This window comes from Oreochromis aureus, linkage group 1 (assembly GCF_013358895.1).
Source record: "Oreochromis aureus strain Israel breed Guangdong linkage group 1, ZZ_aureus, whole genome shotgun sequence".
Lineage (NCBI taxonomy): Eukaryota > Metazoa > Chordata > Actinopteri > Cichliformes > Cichlidae > Oreochromis > Oreochromis aureus.
In genome coordinates this window covers 36,620,073-36,635,941 of record NC_052942.1, presented here as the reverse complement: position 1 = coordinate 36,635,941, position 15,869 = coordinate 36,620,073, and the positions used below count along the sequence as shown (strand labels likewise).

At 36.9% G+C, this 15,869-nt stretch overlaps 2 long non-coding RNA genes across 2 annotated transcripts; both read right to left on the bottom strand.

Moving 5' to 3' along the window:
* Positions 1 to 210: 210 nt before the first annotated feature.
* On the bottom strand, positions 211 to 5,244 carry LOC120440004. Its single transcript, XR_005612915.1, has 3 exons — positions 5,209 to 5,244; positions 5,030 to 5,112; positions 211 to 742 (listed from the first exon to the last, which is right to left on the bottom strand). It is a non-coding gene; the product is annotated as an uncharacterized LOC120440004 (long non-coding RNA).
* A 7,714-nt stretch (positions 5,245 to 12,958) lies between these two features.
* On the bottom strand, positions 12,959 to 14,185 carry LOC120439983. Its single transcript, XR_005612902.1, has 3 exons — positions 14,167 to 14,185; positions 13,552 to 13,606; positions 12,959 to 13,034 (listed from the first exon to the last, which is right to left on the bottom strand). It is a non-coding gene; the product is annotated as an uncharacterized LOC120439983 (long non-coding RNA).
* Positions 14,186 to 15,869: the final 1,684 nt, after the last annotated feature.

Sequence of the window (15,869 nt, the reverse complement as noted above, 5' to 3'; positions counted from 1 at the left end):
TTACTTAGAGGAATAAACCTTAAGCCATATTTTCAGTCAAGTGTTAAACGAAACACATTCTTGATTCAGTGAGTAATCTACTGCTTGCCTCTCGCACCATGGTGTTTGCTTCGTAAACATGGCATCCGGTTGCTGCATCTGTTGACCAACACAAGCTGTTTGAAAAAGCCTGAAGAAATCTGAATAAGGTGTTCACATGCCCCATTAAGTGGAGAGATTGGGCTGAATATAAAGGCTCTGCTTATTCCAATTACGACTTTATCCTGATCAAGATAAGTTCTAGAATAGATTTTTTAAAAGTGCTTGCTTATGTGTGTGTGTGTGCTTTCTTGTGCCCATGTGTGTTTCACAAGGAGAGACTTGCACACATATTTACCAGCAACCAGGGAAAGTGTCCTACTGATGTCATTAAACCCTGAAATCCCCCTCTGTCAAAAGAATGCTGCCTCTCTTCTGAAATGGAGGGGTGGAGCGTGTTTCCCTCAGGTAGCCACCATGAAGAGCTGGCAGATGGAGGCTGCAGCTGTTCTCAGGTAGGAACGCAGGCTGGAGACTGGCTTGCATTCCCTCTGGACCAAGCCCATCTCAGTGGGGAATTCACAGCTAGGGCTCTTCACATTGGCAGCCTTTCAGACTGGACTGCAAACGGAGCTAAAGGTTCACACTCCTCTCCTTTACTGTTTCCTGTCCATGCCATTTTTTCTCCCTCATTTGAACGTAAACTGAGCTCCAGGATGCATATCTGATGTAAACGCATTAGAGAAAATAGGCACATTTTAATCTGTATTTAATTGGAGTCTCACAATAATATGTAATTTGTGCTCATAACATTTGTTCTGTATTTGTACATATATTTAATCCAATGTTGACAGCACCTGGATTGCTTCTGTTTCGTAAATGCAATGTTTAGTTATAAAGTCAATTGAGACATTTTCATATTAGCACGCAAATTTATGTGTGGGAAATGGTGAACAACGCAAGGACACAAAGCAGGGAGGAAAATGAAAGTCATGAACTTTAAAATGGCAAGGAAAAAATAAATTGCTGTAGCTGTTGCGTGCTACTACATTAATTCAGTCAAGGTCTGAAGTATCGACAAAGCAGCCAGACTAAAAGAAAATGCATTGATCAATGCAGATTTATAGGAGATGCAACACTGAAGTATGTTTGTGGGCAGATATGAAGAGAAATTCATATTTTACCATACAAGGAATTAAAGTATAGCTTTATGTTTTGATCTTCCAAAAACAGAAGTCACAGAGGAATCTGCTAACCATCTAAATGACAAATAATATTCTTTCCAATAATTAAAAAAAAAAAAAAAAGTCAAATTAACCAGGACCGTCACCTTTATTTTTATAGGCCAATGTACAACTGAGGTACTGCTATAGAATAATATATGTTATTACGGCACTAGGGAAGCTGCAGGCAAAGGCCACCAGTCTGAAAAGTCACTACTTACATTTAGGAAAATGTAAGTAGTGACTTTTTGAAGAATAAAACGTAAATATCGTCCAAGTAAGTATGTACCTATGTATAAAAGTTGTGAAATACTTGTTTTTGAATATGTTGTATTTAATACTGACAGTAAAATAATTCCAATCCACAGTGAATCCACAATCAAATCTGAAAAGACGTCTGTGACTTTGTATGCTCAGTTGAAAGCCCTTTTGCACACTTCAAATCTGATTTATCTCTGAGCTAAAAAATCCTTATGTACTTGTCTGCTGCTTTCCATCTATGTCTTCTCCTTTGTGACTGAAATAGATTTAGAGACCATCTTGCAGTGGGTTCATTCCAGCCATGACGTCCATCAAAATGTTTGACACTGTGACCCATGAACACTCAGTAGTGATTACTATTTTTTTCACCAGCCTAAACATAACTGTATATGTATGTGTGTAACATTATGGGTATTTATAATCATCTTCAAAAGCATGTCCTCATAACATCACTCAAGATGAAAAGAATGTGAACACAGTTGTGTATCTTCAATTTCTGACCTAGAGACAGCTATTGTAGCGTGACTTATGTCTGTGATGGCCTCCAGTACTTTGGCAGGTTGTTTTTTATATATATGAACTTTATAGAATATATAGGTATAAATATGTCACATAGGTATCTGTATCTTGGTATTCCGATAACAAGTAAATTAAGAGCAGCATTACCGATACCAATACCGATAATTTTAACCAATAAAGGGAGCTTATGTAGGGAAGAGCAGTATGTCATGATTTGTAAGCTGAATCCTCGTACAATTGCCAAATCATTAAAATATTTTAATAAATATGAAACAACAGTGTTGTGATTTTAACTAGCCACAATAATTAGTTAACATGTAAAAAAAAAAAAAAAACATTTAAACTTTTCTTATATAATGACATTGTGTTTTTAGAGACCTGAAATGTAAATGTGCCTGTCTTTTAAACAACAGAAGCTTGTCCTTTAATGTACTATTGGTTATAAAGGAAAAACGTGGCAGTATTTTTTCATTTCATTTCAAAGAGGAAACAAAAGACAAAAACATTTATTATTAACACAGTTCAGTGGGATACAGTGGGGTTAAGTTAATTGGTGATTCTAAATTGCCCATAGGCGTAAATGTATGTGTGAATGGTTGTCTGTCTCTATGTGTTAGTCCTGTGACAGACTGGCTATAGATGGATGGATGGATGGATGGATGGATGGATGGATGGATGGACGGACATTGGTCCAACTGTTAGTATCAATCCAATACACGTGATGGTATTGTAAAGTGTAGAAGTAAATTTAAATGTAATTTGACATACAAAGAGGTGTTTACAAGGGTTATAGAGCTAGGTATGTAGCCATTTGGTGGTTATGTGTTTTGATATTTACATGTTTACACATTTGAATGTTTACACATGCATGTTCAAAGCAGTAATAAGTACGTGTTATATCTACCAAGTTGTTTTCCATGCATTGATCTATAGTATAAGATTTCCTGGCTTCTGAGAGGCCAGTGAAGTATTCATGTGGGCGGTACACAGGAAGTGCTGGGTTGTTGTTGCTGTGTGCTGAGAGTAAAGAGACTGCTAAGAAAGTTATCCGTCTCCATGTTGCTGTTCCTAATTATTCAGAGAGATTCCAAACCATCTAGTGAACCCTCACGTTACAGTATCGATGCTATCGATATTTGAATATCGATGCTATCGATATTTGAATATCGACATTCAGGAGTAGTCTCAGTTTCACATATTTATTTACTCTTAAATTCCAAAAGCATGTTGTTGTCATTAAATTAAATAGACTGATATTTTTTCCACTTCCCAGATTTACAGATGCGGATAGAACAGGATGACATGCTGCAGAAAAGAAAATCTGTCATCAAGCCAGACTGTTTCCTTAGGAATCTATTGTAGTGAAATATTTATTCTTTAAACTGACAGCACTTTTTGATGTTCTATTTCACTGTTATTTCACATTAGATATTGAAGTGAAACAGTACTGTAGGAGAAAGGCCCAATGGATGATCTCTGATCCCAGCCACCTGGTTTTGTCCATGGCAAATTCCTTGTTTTTGTGCAAACTTGGCAACCAAAGTGATTCTGATTCTGATATTGAGATCCATGTCAGGTAATATGGGGAGGAGAAGCTGATTTAAAAAAAAATAAATAAAAAAGGACTAGCTAGCGCTATTGTAATCTGAATATATGTTTTTTGTCTTTCTGTTCTTTTCCCCTGCTTTATTACTGTCTTGAATGAGTTCACCTGGGTCATATAAACCCTCTTGCTTGGGGTTATATAGTAAGTGTATTTTCATTTCTTTCTAGTTCTTCTGTTCATTTGTCTTCCTCTGTTCTTTTAGAATGAATGTCAGTTTTCTCTGTAATTGTTTAATATGTGCACTTGAATTAAAAAAAAAAAGAAAAGAGTTTTAGTGTAAAACTGCCAAACATTCAGCACCACCCACTGTGCTGTGGCGACCCCTTTTGGCAAGGAAGTAGCCGTAGTAGTCCTAGAAACGGTAGCTACACACCCACACAAACACACCTATTTTAATGCATACATAGTGTATTATGTACTATAAGTAATTCTGAAGTCTTTTTGTTAACACAATGATTTCATCTTGCAGCATGTTTAGAGCAAGTCTGTTTAAATACTATGCCATAATTCCCATTATTTTATCTCATAGTAACCACTAAAATAATATTGTAATCATATACAGAATAATAAAGGGTGTCTTTTTATTTGTTGCTGTCTTTCAGGGTACTAGAGCATAAAATTGGAATATCATTCCATGATGGTAGTGGAAGAAAAAAAATCATTTGATGGCCGCAACTCAATTGTATATTTTGTAATTACCATAAAAGGTACTGGGGAAGAACCAAAGCATTTAAGGTGGATGGCTTTTTCATTTTATAATTTGATGGCTTTTTTTCTTTCCTGTCAAACTTTGTCTGTCAAGGGAGCAAGTCTGGAAGAATTTAGAAGCAACATCAATACCTCTGCACACATTATATTTTAAGGGAAATTAATGTGCTCAAAGGTGCCAGCAGGAAGACTGAACTCTGATAGGACAGGGGAAAGCATTTTCATTTACTCCACTTTTCTCGGATGGCTTCATAGCATGATACAGAAAGAAAAGAAATACAGTTTTGTTATATAGCAGACCAAGGTTACTCTTAAGAAAGCTGAATCTTAATCACAGAACAAAAGTGCAAAAGTAATGCTGGAAACATGTCAACAGCGCTTTCAAATTCTTCAAACCACTCAGTGAAACAACCTTCTGCACTTTTGTTTATTTAAATTCTTTATACTTTAAAATATATTTAAATATTGAATATAAAAATAAACATATCTTTATACTCAAAACTGTACTGTCTTGTTTTTTTTTTTTTGATTGACCTAATGTACTTTAGCAACAATGCTCTGAGCTTGTAATTGTCACAAGGGTCTGAGGACCAGTATGTGGGAGTGAACCCAAAAACAGTCTCAACAAGACACAGTGACAAGATCTTAGCAAACTTTTTTGTGGATAAGATGGGTTCTGTAGTTATGGCCTTACTTGAAGGTCAAAGCCATGAGGCTCCGGGGAAGGTAGCCGAGAGAGGTTCCAAACTTAAGTTTATGTTATCCATAGAAGATGGCCTGTAGGAGGGCAGGGAGGTGAGAGTGTTGAGGAGTTTTATTTCCAAGGCAAAGAGATTGCAGTGCAAGGCGGTGAATCCTATGCAAGCGACTTACGTCCAGAAGTTTGAGCTGTAGGTCTTGACGACTGAACTGTACACAGAAAGAGAAACAGAATAAGTACAAGGTATGGACATAAGCAACAAGATACAAGGAGGCCTAGTTACCGTCATGAGGTAGCTGACAAACTGGTGGTGAGTTGAGGGCTGTGCTGGTGAAGAGTATCACCTAGCTGATTGCTGTTGATAGATTGCAGGTGGTAAAGAGGTGCAGGTGGTGAGGAACCAGAGCTCCAAGGACAGAGAAAAGCACAGGATCCAAATGGAAAAGTAATGTAATGTTGTACTTTAACTTTATGTCTGTAGTCAATGTAGGGTTGTTGTATTGGGTAGATTAATATAAACACACAAAAAAATATTGCAAATATTTAAACATGTATAATATAATTTACAGTGTGACAGAAGAAATGGGAGCTAAGCTAATTACCATAGTTTTTTGCAAAGCATTGGGATCAAGTATTTGTCACTTGTATCATAATTATCCTAACTGGTCAAGTGATCATTCTTATCTACTGCTACTATGTCTGGTTGGTTAGCCATTGCCAGCTTGTACATTTATCTGGAAATTCCACAGGATACTGAATTGTTTCATGGAAATTAATATAAATCTGTTAGATTTATATGGTTTCAATTGTTGGACCACCGGCAGGGTAATGGGTGGCCAAGGCTCACTGATGCTTGTGGAGAGTGAAGGCTGGCTCAATGGTCTGATCCAACAGCTGAGTTACTGTAGTCCAAATGCCAAAAAATGTAATGCATGTGCATTTCATGTATTGTTTACCTGGGAAACACCTGGAACTTGGATGTATTATGAGAAGAAGGCAAACCAGAGGCAGTGTGTGTTCTATCATTAGGAATCATAGGACTCATTTGATGATAAAACAATGAGTTTGAGATGGGGGTTTTTGCCTCCGTAATTCTCAAATCACAATCCATCTGAGCATCTGTGGGATGCGCTAGACAAGTCCAATCCACAGAGGGCCTACTCTGAAACTAACAGGACTTAAAAGGTCTGTTGCTAAAACGTTGGTGGCAGATACAACAGGCCATCTCCAGGGTCCATTGAAGTCCACGCCTCAATTGGTCATGGTTGTTTCGGTAGCAAAAGGGGGTACCAAAACCTTTCTAAATGTGCACTAGTAGCACAAACAAGCCAAATAATGCTATAACATGGGCATATACTACACAAAGTAAATCAGTAATAGCAGTCAATACTTCCAATATTACAAAGTAGAACAAAGGTTTCAATAGCTGCACTTTATTGCCAAAAGTATTCGCTTGGCTGTCTTTACACACATATGAACTTGAGTGACATCAAATACTTAATCCATTGAGTTTAATACAATGTCAGCCCACTCTTTGCAGCTATAAGAGCATCAGCTCTGTTCCCATATCACATTGGCTGGCTTGCTGTCATTCCAAGTTGCTCCCATTTTGTTAAAATACTACTAGTTGACTGTAGAATATTTAGTAGTGAGGAAATTTCATTATTGGACTTCTTGTACAGGTGGAATTCTACCTCAGTACAATGCTCAGTGAATTCACAGAACGTTTTATAAGTATTCTGCATGCCTAGGTGTTTGATTTTATACACATTTATAATGATATTCTGATAATGCCTTCATTCACTTAACAGACACATATTATATGTATTATAACATAACATAAATAACAATATTATTTCCTATTTTAAGACAGTTACTCCATCAGTTAACATCACTTTTGTTGTAGGCAAATTATTATTGCACAGTAATGCAGTTTACCATCAAAATTGGGTTAAAAAGCCTACTTCTCAATTGCATGTGCTGGCATTCTTGGAAGTCTCCCACAGGATATTTCAAAATTATTATGTTTTTTAAAAAAAAATTGCAAGAAGAGAAAAAAAAAACAGGAAATTGTCTGGCTCCAATTTCGAAGAGGAGTTTGGAAGTCCGGAGAAGTGGTATATTCGCCCCCCCTAAATTCACATTTGTTTTTAAAGGTCAACTTTTGTGCCTTTTTAAAACTTTTTGTACTGCTGTTATATTGTTAAATATGAAGTGTTGGGCATATGAAAGGTTTCATTCACTGGTATCTGGTTTATTAATGAGTCTTTATTGGACCACCAAATCTGCCAACTGAGAATAGATGCTCAGATGTTGTTGGAATGAACATGCATAAATAAACTGGCTTCCTGAAACATTTGACTATATATTTATTATATGTAATTTTTGCCATTCTGTTATTGATTTATACACAGTACAGAAAACATCCTGAGGTAACAGACAAAGACAAATATGAACTACGAGCAAATCAAAGTGCAGTAACTGATACTTTTGGCACTGTCTTTACTACAGTACTTTTGATGTAAACATATCCAAGTAAAAAGCACACTTATTGTCCAGCTGATGCTAACATTTCAGAAATGTCTACCACCTTCTTGGTGATTTTCAGGGGACAAAATAGGTCATTTCAATTAAAGTGGGCTTGCCTTATGCTTTACAAAGTTAGATCGTTTTGTTCTCACACTAGGAGCTTCCTATCCTGTAATTATTTCCAGTACACAGTTGAAGGTTGGCTAGCTACATTTTTAAAAAAGCTTCTTCAACACCACTGAGACAATGTAAAAGGACTTAACAGGTTCTTTTTTTTCTCAGCACTTGCACTTTCTGACAAAGATAAATGGGTGAAAAGGTTCTGACCCTGTAGTGTGTTTAATAAATTAGATGAGACATTGATTAATTTGCCAGGTCAAATCACCAATAGCTTCATTAAATGACAGTCTCGTTGGGCCATAAATTATTCATATTCATCACTAGCATTCAGGGTTTTAAATTGCACTGAAGGATATAAGTTGATGACAGTGTCAACTACCTCATGAAACTGCATGTTTAGCAAAACATTACTGGATAAACAGCCACATAACCAAGAATGAACCATATTTCTGTCAGTGGTATACCTACAGAGGCCCAGTCATTAAGCTTGTAGTCCAGCAAATGGTATGCAGGTATAACAGGGAAAAGAGCCAACAGAATCCTGGACTGCTTTTTGGTTTAGCAGCTTTAGTGTCTATCCCAGAGGTGGCAAAGTACTGTTGCAGCTTTTGAATATGTATGTGAGTTATTGGTCCTGGGGGAGCCACTATATATCCGAGGAATGGCGAAAGGGTGACAATGGGGGCCCAGTCTTCTTTTTCCTTTATCTGGGGCTGTCTGCCTCCTGATGTATCTCTCAGCACTACTTGTTCAGATTGCCTCATCTATCATTGGCCTCAGATATGAAAATGTGGATCCCTGCTTTGGGGCCCAGTCACATTGTTACGAGCGCAATCTGGAAGCATCATGGGGGAGGCCCTCATCCAAAGTTGAGGTGGGAGGAGAGGAGGGTGGGGTTGCTAGAGAGAAAGTCACAAGGAGAAGAAATGCTCTACTGTGCATCTTTTCATTTTTTATGACTGCATTTTTTGAAAGAAAAAAACTGATTTTGCCAGTACTGAGATAAGTAATGAACAATACTGAGGCCTTATCACTGCAGGAGTCTATTTAAGAGCTTATTAGACTGGTGAAATCATTTGTATATCATTTCCTTTATGTGTGGAATGTAAAACTAATAAATTACACATGATTCAGTTACTGTCTGTTTTCAAGGACATATGGCCAGCAGCATGGCAGCAATCAACACAGCGTTGTTGCTGTGAAATTAAAGACGTGTTTATGATTATGTTCCCATGCCAAATCTCTCACACCCCGCATTTGTTTATTGGCCTCCCTTAATAATGTGTGAAGGGGGATCTTAATTAGATTAGGCTTAATAAAAGAGTTACCAATTTGCATTACACAAGGTCATTCATTATCTTTTCAAACTTGGAAAGCCAGGTTATCTGTTCAGAAAACTTGTTATAGCTGCTTGAAGTAGACACAACTCCAGAATTGGCTCATGCACCTTTGCTTATGTGAGTGGCAGCGCGCCATTGAGTGGATGTATTGGTTTTTCATGGTGCCAAAATGGTTTGACGTAAATACGTATGACTTCCAGATGCAAAGACAGAGAACAGCAAGCATGAGTAAAGTTTAGAAATAAATGCTTGAAAGGTTTTGTTTTTTCATATAGTGCATTTTTATTTTGGTTGATTTCTGTTCACATGCCTCTGAAAACAAACTTTATTTTTTCAAAGTCATAGTATTGAAGATTGTATTGTGAAGGAGGTTCAAGATTTTCTAAAGTCCATATGTATTTCACAGGGTCATCTGCAATTTCCTTTCCTCTTTGTACCAAACTGAATACGTGTGCATAATAGGGCTGCAATTAAGACAATTTTGGTAGGCGACTAATCTGACAACTCTTCTTTGATTAGTCGATTAGTCAGCGATTGTTTCAATAACTCCTATCTCCGCTTCCTGTGGGCAAACCTCCTGTTCTAGGCTTCAGTACCTCACTTTTTCAAGTCTGCCCTCCTGTTAATAATCACCCTGTTGTCTAGTCCCATAGCAAATAAAAATAATGACCCAGGAAACATGAATTTGAAAATAATCCAATGTGTTTTTAACATTACTCAATTGAACTGTCAGAATAAAAATGAAATGAAAATATTAGGTAATACAAACTAGGGCACTAGCAGTATTTAAACAAAAAACTAATGTGCAAATAGGAAACTAAAAATGGCTTCTGTCCAAGATTTTATTTTCCAGACCAAAATAACAAGTTTAACTTTACAGATGATTCAGTTCATGAATGAGAGGCTTGCTCTTACCCCAGCTGCAAGTGATAACCATGCTAAAGATGCTCTGTCATGACTGAAGCCAATTGAGAAGTATGAGAGCCTCTTTTCAGGACAAACTCATATATATATCTATATATATAGATAGATATATATATATAATTATTTATATGGTCAAACTGACAAATTAACTACCTAACTTCAGGTGGAAGAGGTTTACTATTCAGAATAAACACTACTGTTAATGTGAGAAAAAAAAAACTAAAACAAACTAGGAGGCAGTGGAGCTATGCCAGTTTAATGGTTTACTATCACATTTCACTCATTAACATTAGCTAACAAAACTGAAGTGGTGTTTGCTTAGCAGGCATCTTCCTAAGAAGTTACAAACACTAACATAAACAAGGTATCAACATGAAACACTGACCCATTCAGAGTTTACATGACAGCTCCAGGGTGCTTGTGCTCGTGCACTGCTGTTGTGGATTTACTGTGAAATGTTTTTACATTTTGTTAACTCTCAGTTTCCATTTTCTTCCATCCTCTTGTTTAGCTGTTCGCTCTAGGTTCTTCTTCGTTAGTATGAAGTGCAGTCTTGCCAGATGATAGAGTCAATACTGCCCCCATAGCTTCCTTTAGTGTAATGCAGTTGCAAAAACACATTTATGTGGTATTAGTATATGATGCGATGACAATAAAGTTCCACTTTGACAAATTTTTATAGTCGATGTCACTGATTATAGCGATGAATTACTGCAGCCCTAGTGCACACCCAAAGAGAGAATATATATCATTTGTGTCCAAAAGTTGATTCTGTTCATCTGGTCATCCAGATGGACACAATCAACTTTTGGAGATTTACTTACCTGGATGATTGAGAATGCATCAAGACGATATATTATTTGTGGCTTTTTGAACATAGAATTGTCCCTCTACACAAATCCTTTATTGACAGGTATGCACATTTCTAGCTATTAGGTTGTTGTACTGAGTACTCCCTAATGATACCTAAAGGAGAGATCTGAGGTCTGGAGCTGTCTGGATTGTCATGTAACACAGCTGAGGTGAAAGTATGAACAGAGGAGGAGGCCTGTGTGCTAATCCCACAATCAATGGTGTCTCCACGGAGGGGTTTAGCATAAAAGCAACAGCTGCAGTGCTGCATTGGTCACCCAACAAAAACCCCAGGTCATCTGGCAGAGGTTTAATCAGCACCCAAATCACAGCAGTTCAACTGAGTAGACAGTGTTTCCTTTCATTTCCTTTTCTCCTGTACATTTTGAATGTCTTTCATACCCATATGTTCAAGATTGACATTGCATACGAAGCAGTAGGTTCTAAAGTCTCTGCTATAATGAGAGAAACAAAGCACGTTAAATCTATATCGACTTTATTTGTCACTCAAGACTCTCTTCAGACAGTCTTTCAAGGGCCATGAAGCTGTTCTAATGTGAAAATTAAAGATTTTCTGCAGTGAACACTACATGTTTTAACTGAAATCTCTGATTACTATAATGGAGTAAGACTTTGTAATTCTAGCTGTCTGAATGGTTGCATTAAATTACAGAGGAGAAAGGTAAATGTCTATCCAAACACTGAGTCTGACATAATTCTATGTCTACCAAATGGATCAAACTGTATAAACAATAGCCAAGATACCAATTACAGTATAACTTGGCACTTACTGCTGTCTACTGTCAGTGGCAGTGTGGCTTAGGAAAAGGGGAATTAATGTATAATTCATGTACAAATAAACCTTTCAGTGCAAAGACAAATTTGTACCAGCATCACTATTCTAAAAGATTGACACAATGGGTACATGGACCTCCCTCGTGTGTGTGCCTTCAGACACTTTCCCCTGCCTTTTCAATTATAATGACTTTGGAACTAGCGCTGCAGTGGATGTCATAATATCTCAGTGACTCATCTCCCCTCTGTGGACTTGTGACTGGTGTAAATAAGGCTTGTTTTGGGACAAAATATAACTTTATTGACTCCTTGGTGTTGTGTTTGCAATTATGGTCAGTTTGCAGGTTTATTTTGTTTTGTCTTTTAATAATTATTATTTAAATCCTTAAATGTATTATACTCAAATTTTTTTATACAGAAATTGTGTATCTCTTTCACCATTAAGCCTTGGTTATACTGGTGAACATGGACAACTAAAGACCTAGTTGCCATGAAGCCATTCTTTGTATACTTCTTTGAAGCCCTCTGCCTGGGGGCAATGGATAATTGATTTCTTGTACAGTAAATTCTACACACATAACACTGCACAGTCACAATAAACCTCACCATCCTGTCATAATTTATGTCACTCAGGCCCAAGTAGACCCTAGAAAGCATAATTGAGGCTTTATGTAAAATCTGCCTAACCTAGAAAGGTTGATGGATTGACATGACATATTTTTGTAGACACTGATGATTCCTGGAGTATAAATCATGATGATTTGGATTACACAGAGACCATCCATCATGACCATTCCCCACTAGTGTAAATATCAATCTATTCAAGTTGTTCTTGGAAATTAAATTATTTTGAATATATTTTTATGAAAATTCTGTTCTCTCCTATTTTTGCTGTTCAGGAATTCCTAAACATAGATAGCAACAAATTTTTCTGGCACAACTTCACCTACTTCCAAGGTGCATGGAGAAGACAAAGATCTGATGACGTGAAGACAAGTATTAAGGAACAACTTTATTAGGTGACCAACGTGTTTCGAGTTGTACCCTTCATTGGGGTCATTGCAGAATATCAAACAGTTTGTGTTTAAATAAAAAACAGGAAACAGAAAAAGTCCAAGTGGACCAATCACACATTCACAAATGACCAATTAGCATTTAGGAATTTCTAAATGCCATCATATTATGGAGCCCTGTCCAAAAGTGCTTATGTCCAATGTGCATATGTTTTTAAGTGATCAAGATTAAGCAGTTCAGGGTGGCAACTGGGAAACCAGTGATGGAGACAGTGAGGATAGGCCAAGATGCCAGTAATGGAGACCTTCCGCTGACAAAAACAATCTGGTGGCATGACCATAGGCTGCTGTGGGTGACAAGGACTCTCTGGTGGTGTGGCCAGAGGCTGGTGTTGTCAGAGGACATGCTACCCCTCAAGAAGCTGGCTTTGGTGGGGAAGACAATAGAGAGGTATGCTAGTGTTAGCATAGGGTGGAACATAAACAATCATAATTAGCACAAACGTTAGCTCCCTCTTTAGAAAAAGGTAGTGATTTAACAGAAATGGACTCTGGAGCACACCACTCAGTGTTTCACATTAGTTGTCACTGTTTACAGTACTATAAATTAGTATTTACTACTTATTACAAATGATGGGATGCTAGAATTATAGATCATTTAAAAAAATCGGATTTCTCCTTTTGCTTTTTTAACTTGACTATTCTTTCTCTGCTTAGTTGCCAGTTGCAAGCTTCTGAATAGTTAGAGCTCATGAAATGTAACCCTCAACACATGAATAGAATCAGAAATGTAAGAGGCTGTGTGATTACAGTGCTGCTTAGGACAAAAGGGGACGTGCATCAGGCATTGTAATGAGTCTCATCACCAGAAAAGGCGCAGCATGGGGGACAAGGCACAGTAGAAATCACAGTTTAGAGCCAAAGACAGATTCAATTCCCTTACCCTGTGTAATTACTGTGGATCAGGCTTTATCAGTGGCAGACATCAGCCTTGGGATCTGTGTGAAAATGAGCAAAGAAATGTTCAAGGGAAGTGAGAGGAGGGTGGAGAGAGCACTCTAAAAAAAACACTGGCTAATGCTGTAAGAGAGATTATCAGGTGCGCGTCAAATATCGTGCTTCAAACAGTGGATAGGTAAGCCCTAAGAATTAACTACAGGCTGGATAGTCCAGAGGTCCTTATCTTGTGTCATATAGCTTTTCTCAGAAGGACTGCTTTGATTGTAAGCTAAGGGCTGTCCAATGGCTTTTTTTTACATTTTATTTTTAGAGCTGATGAGATACAGTGGATCAAAGGATTACGAGAAACATAGTTTAAAGCAGTGTACTTCTAAGAGATTTTTGATAATATTCCCTTGCTCACATTAATATAATATTGAATAACTACTAATTTCCACCAAAAGGGATACTTAACAAATTATCAAATATGATTATCCAGTACCCTGATATGTCCATACAATAATACCAAAACTCCTAATTAGTCATGCTGTATTTGTGGCCTTTATCAACCACTTCCACGGGAGCTAATTGGCTGTTTCAGTTGTGTAAGACCACTCACAGTAGGGGCACAGGAAAGGGGAGTGGCCAGGATTTTCACTAGGAGGCAATGTGAAAAACACTGAATCAGCATATTTACTCCAACCTCACTCTTCATTATTCTCTCCCTAGCATATAGAAGAAGGTGAATTCAAAGCATTTTGCAGCAGACAAATGAATGCAGTAATGAATATTGCATTCTCCAGGCTACTAGGGGTTAGATCCTACATGTGTTATCCAAGAAAACCTTTTATGGTATTCAATACTGTTGCATTTTAGGAAGAAAATGTAACTCAGGGTTAACCTTCATAGAAATTATAATGTAAGATTAACAAGTGCAAACTGATATCCTATTTAAGGGTCACATATCAGTGCTAAGAGAACAAGAAAATATGCTTCTAAGAATCTGTATTTCTTAATGATGCTCATCAGAGCAAGACAAAGATTTAGACCCGATTACTATCAATCCACCAAGGGCAACAGACTCTTTCACTAGTGGTAATGCTGTTTTAAGGAGAATAGATTTCACACTTGGGGATCTCTTTTCTGGGGCAAAATCTGCTCCAGAAACATTTAGAGAATAAACTTTGGTCAGAAGCAAATCTCTGAAAACCCTGAAAACCTTGAGTTAACCCGAGGTTTGTTAAGCCTCAGATCCTAGTTTATGCTTCAGGCCTCAGGTCTATTTTCAAGACATGTATGAAGAAAAACTTAATGCCAAAATGCCATGCAGGCTAAATTTTTGTTGAGTTGCTTTAGGCAGTGTATATCATTATTATTTTTAATGTCTGTTCTTCATACAGAAAATAAATGTTGAATTATTTATAACAATATGTCATTTTAAGATATCTATCTATCTATCTATCTATCTATCTATCTATATATATATATATATATACTGTATATATAAAGAAAAATAATATAACAAAAAGAAAAAGGTTAGAAGCTAATTAGAAACTAGAATAATTATGATGATGAATGATGAAAATTCAAAGTTTAACTGTAATACCTGTAGTTCCTTTTCACATCAAGTTATATCGATGAGTGGCTTAAGACTGTACTTAGACAACAAGAAATTAGATTAGACGATACTAAAATACATTTTTATACATATTCAATATGCAATCTGTTCCCAACTTGCCTTTGGGAGCAGATTGAATGGTATCTGTATTGTGTCAACATATCTACTGTTTCTTTCTTTGAGTTGTTTTCTTTCAACATATCTGGAATGGTAACTCATATATTCTCATTATATTCTTTGCAACCAAACACCTTCAGCTGCAGGAATGCATCAAATGAAACCAAGTAAAATCTGCATGGCAGCAAATAAAACAGACATTCTAAACACAGTCCTCGTATTCTATTACAATACTGTGTATGATTGTGAAAACACAGATAATCTTATTTCCTCAGCAGAAGTCTTTTCCTGTGAAAACGAATTTGTTGTTGTATGTTGTAGGTTGTGCTTTATTCTTTTTACATTATTTAGAAGGCTCTTTAATTAATGTGATTCCTTATTTTATCCCTGGGGATTAATTTTTTTTTGTCACATTAACCAGATTATGGCCTAAAACTGGAAACATCCTTGCTCATGCAAAACTGTAACGTGAATGTAAATATGATGCCTCTTGGAAAGCATGGGGAAGCTATGGAAACTATCACCCTGCTGTGTGCGCGGGTGCATGTTTTTGCACAGCCTGCATCACTGGATTCACACTTCTTTTC